The 7,818-nt window shown below is 30.5% G+C and overlaps 1 long non-coding RNA gene across 6 annotated transcripts; it reads right to left on the reverse strand.

Moving 5' to 3' along the window:
* LOC130951181 (uncharacterized) lies at positions 1-4,593 on the reverse strand. Of its 6 annotated transcripts, none has more exons than XR_009073858.1 (7): positions 3,198-4,593; positions 2,258-2,582; positions 1,835-1,906; positions 1,582-1,686; positions 1,436-1,492; positions 948-1,006; positions 1-758 (listed from the first exon to the last, which is right to left on the reverse strand). It is a non-coding gene; the product is annotated as an uncharacterized LOC130951181 (long non-coding RNA). The 6 variants fall into 6 exon arrangements; XR_009073860.1 differs by having other exon boundaries at positions 1,582-1,635; positions 3,198-4,592; XR_009073856.1 differs by having other exon boundaries at positions 1,582-1,632; positions 3,198-4,588.
* Between the last annotated feature and the right edge of the window lie 3,225 nt (positions 4,594-7,818).

Here is a 7,818-nt window from a genome sequence, read left to right on the forward strand (position 1 = left end):
TCTATACAAGCACTTAGTTATAGGTTTAATTATTCTGTCGTTATTTACACTACAAGAGACACGCTGAATAGCAGCGTTTTTTTTAGGAACAAAACAAAATTCCAACGGTTCTACAAGCGTTGCCCATTAAAGGGTGGAGATTTGATTTTGCGACGGTTTTGAGAAAACCGCTGGCACAACCGCAGCAAATCAAATAATTGATTTTGCGGCGGTTTCAAAACCGCCGCTATTTGGTCATTCGATTTTAAAAAAAATCTGCGACGGTTTGAAACTGCCGCAGATTTATGTGGATTTTTTTAAAAGAATGCGCCATGATTATATCACATACAAAGCGAATGTAAATGACTTGCTAGCATAATCTTCCCTTATAATAAAAAACAAGATTATATCACCAGTTCATGCACATGAATAAATTCATGAAGCCATTTCACAATTTAAGACAAAATAAAAATTTTGACAAAGTAAAAAAAAAAAAGCATACTTTAACCTCTTTTATCATAATTTCTTGTTCTAACTGCAAAGCAAAATAGTGCAGTTATTAGCTAAAAACTACTTAATAATGCTTGTTGAACTCATCTCACATTCCAATTTAGACCTCTTCTCTCGGCTCCATTGTTTTTCATTGGTTGTTGACTCCATTTCAAGTTCCATACTTTGGTGAGACTACTGTTGATTCTCAGGAATCAAAGAATGCATGTTGAACTTGCTTTGAGTCCCCTCCATTACTCTATGTTATTGGCTACTGACTAGTCCCATTTCTTGCATGGGATGAAAATATGAAAATAAAAATGCTTACTTTATGACACTGTTTAAAGCTATTATATGATGAAATAGGCCCCCTTTCAAAAAAACTACCATATGAACATTATAGATTACAAATTCAATGAACTGAATATATAAAAAGATCAACAAATAAAATGATGAATTCGAAAGGAATAATCCCCCACCTGGTTTCGCAAAAGACCTGTTTGTATTGCCAACATGTGTTTATCAGTGTCTGGGGTATCTGAAATGAAATTCAAACAAAAAAATAAATAAATAATAAAACATGTTTTATTCATATAAACTAAGAATTACGCATTCAAGTACTATTTTTGTTTAAAATGGCTGACTACACGATACAAGGATACTACTTGTTATTAATATTAGTATTAATCGATGGAAAACAATACATATTAGAATATTCACTTCTGAACTTGGGACTTGGTGCTATAAGCCCTTACCCTTAACCTTGCTCATATGAAGTGTCGAGCCACGGTGATATACATAATACATAACTTTAAACCTTATCACATGTGAAACAAAGTTTAATAATGATCACAAGCATTTCACGATATAGTTTTCCAAATCTTGCAAGTTGCATTAATATCTAACCAATCATATTCACAACTTTCCACTCACAAAATGTCACATTTTAGTAAGAGAACTACCTCACCTCAGTAAGTGCGCATTTGTTTTTTTTTGTCTCATGGTCAACTCCATTAACAACACCCTTCAAAATTAAAAAAAAAATGTTATAACCATCACTGCAGAAAAAGAAAAAGTGAAAGAAGTCAAAAGAATACAGTTATAAGCATGTACCATGACCTCCTTCCACTTGATGGTAGTTCTAGTAATCTTTGAGGTTCCCTCCTCCTCAAAGAATGAAAGTTTTAGTCAACTTGGTACTTTTAAAATAAGGATTCTCTTTAAAATTGTGAAAAGGTTATAATATTTTCATTATTAGAATCAAGACAGAAAATAAACAAAATTGAGAGGAAATAGAAAAACTGATCCTATCATTAAAAACAAAATAGATATAAAAAAATAGAAAAAAATGAGAGAAGAATCTTACAAAGGTGATTGAGTAGCCCAACTTCATATCTTTGAAATCTTCAACATCAAGGGAATGTAAATACTTGAAGATCTATGTCATACAAAAATGTCAATGTATTAGAAATTGTTCAAGCCTTTCTTAACTCTTCCCCACCCCCCCCCCCCCCCCACCAAAAAAAACAAGAATCTCAGTGTGATACAATCTAACCTGTTACAATTCTTTAAAATAAAATTTCAACCACAAAATATATCATAAACTAAAATAGCAGTAGAAATAATAAGAAGTAGTACATTCAAATCCTCAACAACTATGCAATAAGTATTTATAAATTAAACATTTTAAGAGTCTAAATTAGGACAACATAAAACACACTCAAAGACAATCAAAGCATCATGTAGCAGACAGCATAAAAGAATACAGATTCTTGGAAAAGAACATGACCTGTCAGTGATAATAACATCAAAGTATTGAAGGCAGACAAGACTTTTACTTCCATTTAACTCACTGGATCCAGAAAGGAAATTCATGACAATGTTTGTGTACTCCCACAAACTGCAAATGCCATATTGATAATGTTCTATCCGCCAATAATAACCACAAGATAGTTCGACTAGTTATTAATACCCCTTTCTTCTTAAGTTAGAGCATACTCTCATTTGCATTTTTCTTCTCCTCCATTCTTGTTCAGTTAATAGTTCACAAACCTTGATTTTTTGAGCTCTTTCTGGAACTCCTCTGAGTGTTCATATTGTTTATCATATTTTTCCTAATAAGCACAAAAGAGAATGAGAGAGAACAAAATATAATAGGTCTTTTGGTGGGAAAAAAAAGGCAACCAATATATTTTTGGTTTAGTATTGATAGCATACTAATTATAAGATATTAGAACACGAGCAGGGGCTAGACAGATGCAGAACAAAAAGAAAGTCTCAGTGCCTCACAACAAGAGGGTATTCCAAAATTCTAGGTTCTAGGTTCTAGGTGCATAATAAAGAACACAAATTTGTATAGAACTCTAATAATAAAACAGTAAACACATGCAATGAAGAGAATATTGCATACAATAACAAGTGAATGAATGCAGACAAATGACCAGTAAAAATTGAGAGCACTCAGCTAAAAATCAATCAATGATCACAGTTGAAGTGCTAAAATTTTAAAGAAATAGAGAATAAAAAAAACAACCCATAAAGAAAGCAGAATAAAACCCCTTAATGGAAATCATAAACACCAAAAGAGAGTAATCAAGAAAGCAAGAGTGATAGAGAGAATGCTAAACAGGAAAGAAGAAATTAATTTCAGCCGTAAACACAGAGAGATAACAAATAATAAAGATAAAGGCATACTGGAGAGGAAGAATAACAAGATCAGCTGCGATTACCTGGAAAGAATAATAAGAGCAGCAATGTTTTTGTTATGGATTTGGAAGTTTGGAGGTAGCAACGCATGAGAAGGCAATGCAAGATTGATAGATAGAAGAGTGGCTCTTGCTCTTGCTCTTGCTCTTTCTAGATTTCAAAGCTCTTGCTCTGCCTGCAAAAAATATTGTTCATATTTCAGAAGGGTGCTTCTTTCAGTGCTATAACTACCAAAGTTGAATGTAATTTTAATGAAAAACAACAATAAAATTGAATTCAATAATTAACAGAATTGGAAATTTCAATAATGGCATAGCAAAATCACGCAAGTGCTAAGATAGAGAGCTTCAATCACAGAATAATCTAAATTCATCCCATGACAAGGATGAAATTGCCACACAATGCTAAATGAAACTTCCAAATTATAGAAACAAAACCCGTATTCTATTGGAACATATCTCAATAACATAATAGTTAATTGAATTGAAGGCAAAATCTTCGATCTAAAAAGGAAGTGAATTGAATTGAAAAAAAATAGGGAACATGGTGATAATCTTCGGAAGGGACAACTATAGCATCAAGAAGGAGAGAGTAAGAATACATCAAAGAAATGAACTTAGAAAGAAAGTTAGGAGAATAGTGGAAACAATTGAAGCAGAACAGTTTCAAAAAAGGAAGAAGCAGAGTTATCAGTGAATCTGTCCTGGTTTCGGCAATGGCTGTAACTGGTGGCGGCGTGTGCGATGGCGACCTCTTCTCCCTATTCGGCTCCTCCCAGCGGCAGCTCTATCAATGGCAGCAGCAGCAAACCCTGATGGCGACGGGAACAGGGTGCGACGGCGACGGCCTTGACCCCAATCGACGGCAGCACCGGCAGCAGAGCAGAACGGTGCAAGAACGGACCTCCTCCTTCTCGCCCGCGTTCATCGTCTTCTGCTTCTCCTTCACTCTTCGTCGTTCTTCTCCTCCGTGAGCGTGCACACTCCCTCTCTTCGCGAACTCTCTCTCTCTCTCTCTTTGGCTTTAACGGCGATGACGGCAAGTTTAGAGGTGGCGGTGGTGGCAAGACGCGATGGTGAAGACCCGCGATGAGGACGACGACGGCGCTGGCTTCGCGGTGAGCTGATGCGATCTCCCTCTCTCTTTGCGGTTCTTTCTCTTGCGGTTCTGGCTTTCCGACGGCACGGCAACATGACGGCGGCAGCGAACCCAGCAGCGCCGGCCCGGCTCCTTCCTCCCTTCCCTCTTCTTCTCCGTTTTCCCCTCTTTTGTCTTTAGGTTTCTCTCTTTCTTTTTTATGCTGTTGCTGAGTGTTGTTGTATTTTTGGGAAGAGGGAGATTGAAATATTGCCAAAAAAAAAGGCTAAATTAGCTTCGGTTCTTAAAATTCGTGGCAAAATCTTATTAAATAGCTGCTCTTTCAACTTTCACCACTAAAACTGTTGGAAAACCACCAGATAGCTGCGGTTGTGAAAACAGCTGCTAGTTGTCCACAGCTATCTTCCGTTTTTGTGATAGTGTTATAATCATTGAATTTTTAATTAAATGTATATATATATATATATATATATATATATATATATATATTATTAAGCTTTTATATTATATTAAATTTTATAATTAAATTTGTCATAATAAAAATATTAAAATTAATTGAATATTCTATTAAATAAAATAAATATATCTAACACTTAATTGAATATTTTGTATAATTTAATAAAATATTTTATTAATTTTAATATTTTATTATAATAAAAATTTAATTATAAAATTTAATATAATATAAAAATCTAATTAAAAAATATAAAATTTTAATTAAAAATTCAATAAAATTATAAAGACTCATAGGATACTTAAACCTTATATATATATATATATATATATATACACTATGCATAATAAAATAGTGTTGGCTCATCAGTGACAGTATTTATTTATTTAGTAATAGTATATCAGGTTAACGAATTAATACGTCTAATAATATACTTTAACATTCTAATAAGGAAAGTTGTCTTTTTTCAATTTCTATGTGATTATATCATTTTAATTTTTAATTGCTCAATGGTCATGCATACGACACTCAAAAATTTGATATAAATCCAAAAATATTTTGGATTCAGTATGTATATAATAATGTTATCTTTACAACCTGGAAAGTTCTGTTGCTTATAAGACACTCAAAATTAAATAGATTAATTGAAATAGCCAGGCCCACGCACTTCTTGGTATTATACTATTATTCCAATCTCTCTAGCAATTTGGTAATGGTTGGTATAATAAAAAATATTATATATTTATATAAAAAATTATCTACTAAATTAATCATATATATAAGTATAAATTTATATGTACTATTTCACATATATTTTATATATACTTCATAATTTAATATATATTTTATATAAATAATAATTAATTTTATATTAAAATCTATTTTTATGTATCTTTTTGTCTCTAACGTTTTCGTCCTATTTAAGTTTTTAACGTTTTAAAATAATCTCAAATTTACCCCGCTGTCAATTCTGTTAACAGATTTCTAACGACAGAACAACATTAAATCAATTTTAAAATATTAGAGACTTAAATATGATGATTAAAACGTTAGGAATAACTTTGGAACTTATCCCCAAACGTTGGGGACAAAAACGAGGCTCAGGATTCGGTGGTCCAGGAACCTTTGGACCACTTAGTGGTCCAAGTAGAAAACATGTTTTTTAAGATTTTTTAACAACTGTTACATAGTTCTTTAACTAATTTTAATTATAAATTGACCCATATATTTTATATAATTATAAAAATAATTTTTTATTTTATAAATAATTAATTTATCATAAATCTATCATGTTCATTAACAATCAAATACAAAAACAATTTTTTGGCCATTACAATCGATTAAAATATTAAATTTGATTCGTGTCGTTCGCGAGGAATCATAAAATTGTGTTTTCTGCGAAAACCAATCGATTGGAATAATGAATCAATCGATTGAATTATATCTCAATCGATTGGATTACAGTTTACCACTAAACAATCGATTGAAAATTGCCAAAAGCATGGTTTTCGCATAACTCAATCGATTGGTCATACGATCTAATCGATTGAACGATGCATAAAAATTGGATTTTTGTAATTCAATCGATTGTTTAGAATTTCCAATCGATTGAATGCTTCAAAACAACCTGAGTCTCACCAAATTCAATCGATTGCTTTTGTGACTCAATCGATTGAATTTACCCAAACAATATAAATTTGCCAATTTCAATCGATTGTAGTGTGTGTGAGTTCAAATTCAATCGATTGAATGATAATTCAATCCATTGGAACACGATGTATTACGTCAGTCTTGTTTTCGTTTTTAAAATTATCTTCTTATTCATCTATCTCATCTTTAAAATTCTATCTCCTTTTTTAAGGTTTTATTTTGATTAGATACTCTAATCTTATCTTTTCCTTAATATTAATATTAAAATTGGTGAATAATCCATCACCAATTATTCAATCCCACCATTAAAATCGTGTATCATTCTCTTTATAAAAAATTTCATTGTTTTTCTTTCGAACATCCATCCATCTACTGAATATCTAATTTTTTTTTTTTTTCCGTCTATTTAATATCCACTTTTTGTTCATCGTTAATTGACAATCACCGTTGCAGCAATCAGTAAAGGTCCAATCAATTTTTTTCATTGTTCAGAAAATAATCCATCGTTTTGATTACAAAATCGAGGTAAGTGGATAGAATCTCTAATTTTCCAATTATTCGTTCGATATTTATTCGTAAAATTGATTGTGTAATGAAAAAATGTTTTTTTTTATCTTTTATTAACTGACAAGACATTGAGAATTACTAAAAAGAAAATAGATATTATTATTTTTTATTACTAATTAGCTAGCAATCAGGGACGGACCTAGAGGGGGCGAGTAGTGGCCTGGACCCCCAAAATTTTAAGAAATTATACTTATATATACGATTTGTGTTTAAAAAATAAAAACAAATATTAGGTAATTTAATAGTTTTATATGTATTATTTTTCACTATGTAATAGATTTATGTCTTAATTGTTAATTCATTAATATTTTTACCTAACTAATTTAATATCATACCCTCAAGTCTTTGTACCTTTCAAATTAGTTTTTATATAATAATTTTTATATTTATTTTTTTAAAAATCATTTGTTTTTTTATATTAATATATTTAACATTCATATTTTTATTCTACAATGGTACCGTGTCTTTCAATTAATTAATAATTTATAATTTATTTTCAAATTTTTTTAAAACTTTTGAAAGAATGAATTTTAATTAATAAGATATGGGATCATTTTTAGCAAATTCCGTTATAAATTATATGGTATTTTATAAATTTGTAATGTACAATTGTTAAAGTTATATTTTATTTATGTAATTATCATATTAAAAATAAAATTATTGGAAAAAATTATAATTATATGTATCTTAATAAATCTATTAAAAAACTAACTCCAATAACTATATGTTAATTATTTTTATAGATTAAAAAAAATTATATAAAAATTGGCACCTCAACATTAAAATCTCTGGATCCGTCCCTGCTAGCAATATACGAATCTATCTATTTTATGTAATGTTATAAGATGGAGTGTATTGATTTTTTTTTTCATTGG

The sequence above is a fragment of the Arachis stenosperma genome, chromosome 9 (assembly GCF_014773155.1).
Source record: "Arachis stenosperma cultivar V10309 chromosome 9, arast.V10309.gnm1.PFL2, whole genome shotgun sequence".
NCBI classification, from domain to species: Eukaryota; Viridiplantae; Streptophyta; class Magnoliopsida; order Fabales; family Fabaceae; genus Arachis; species Arachis stenosperma.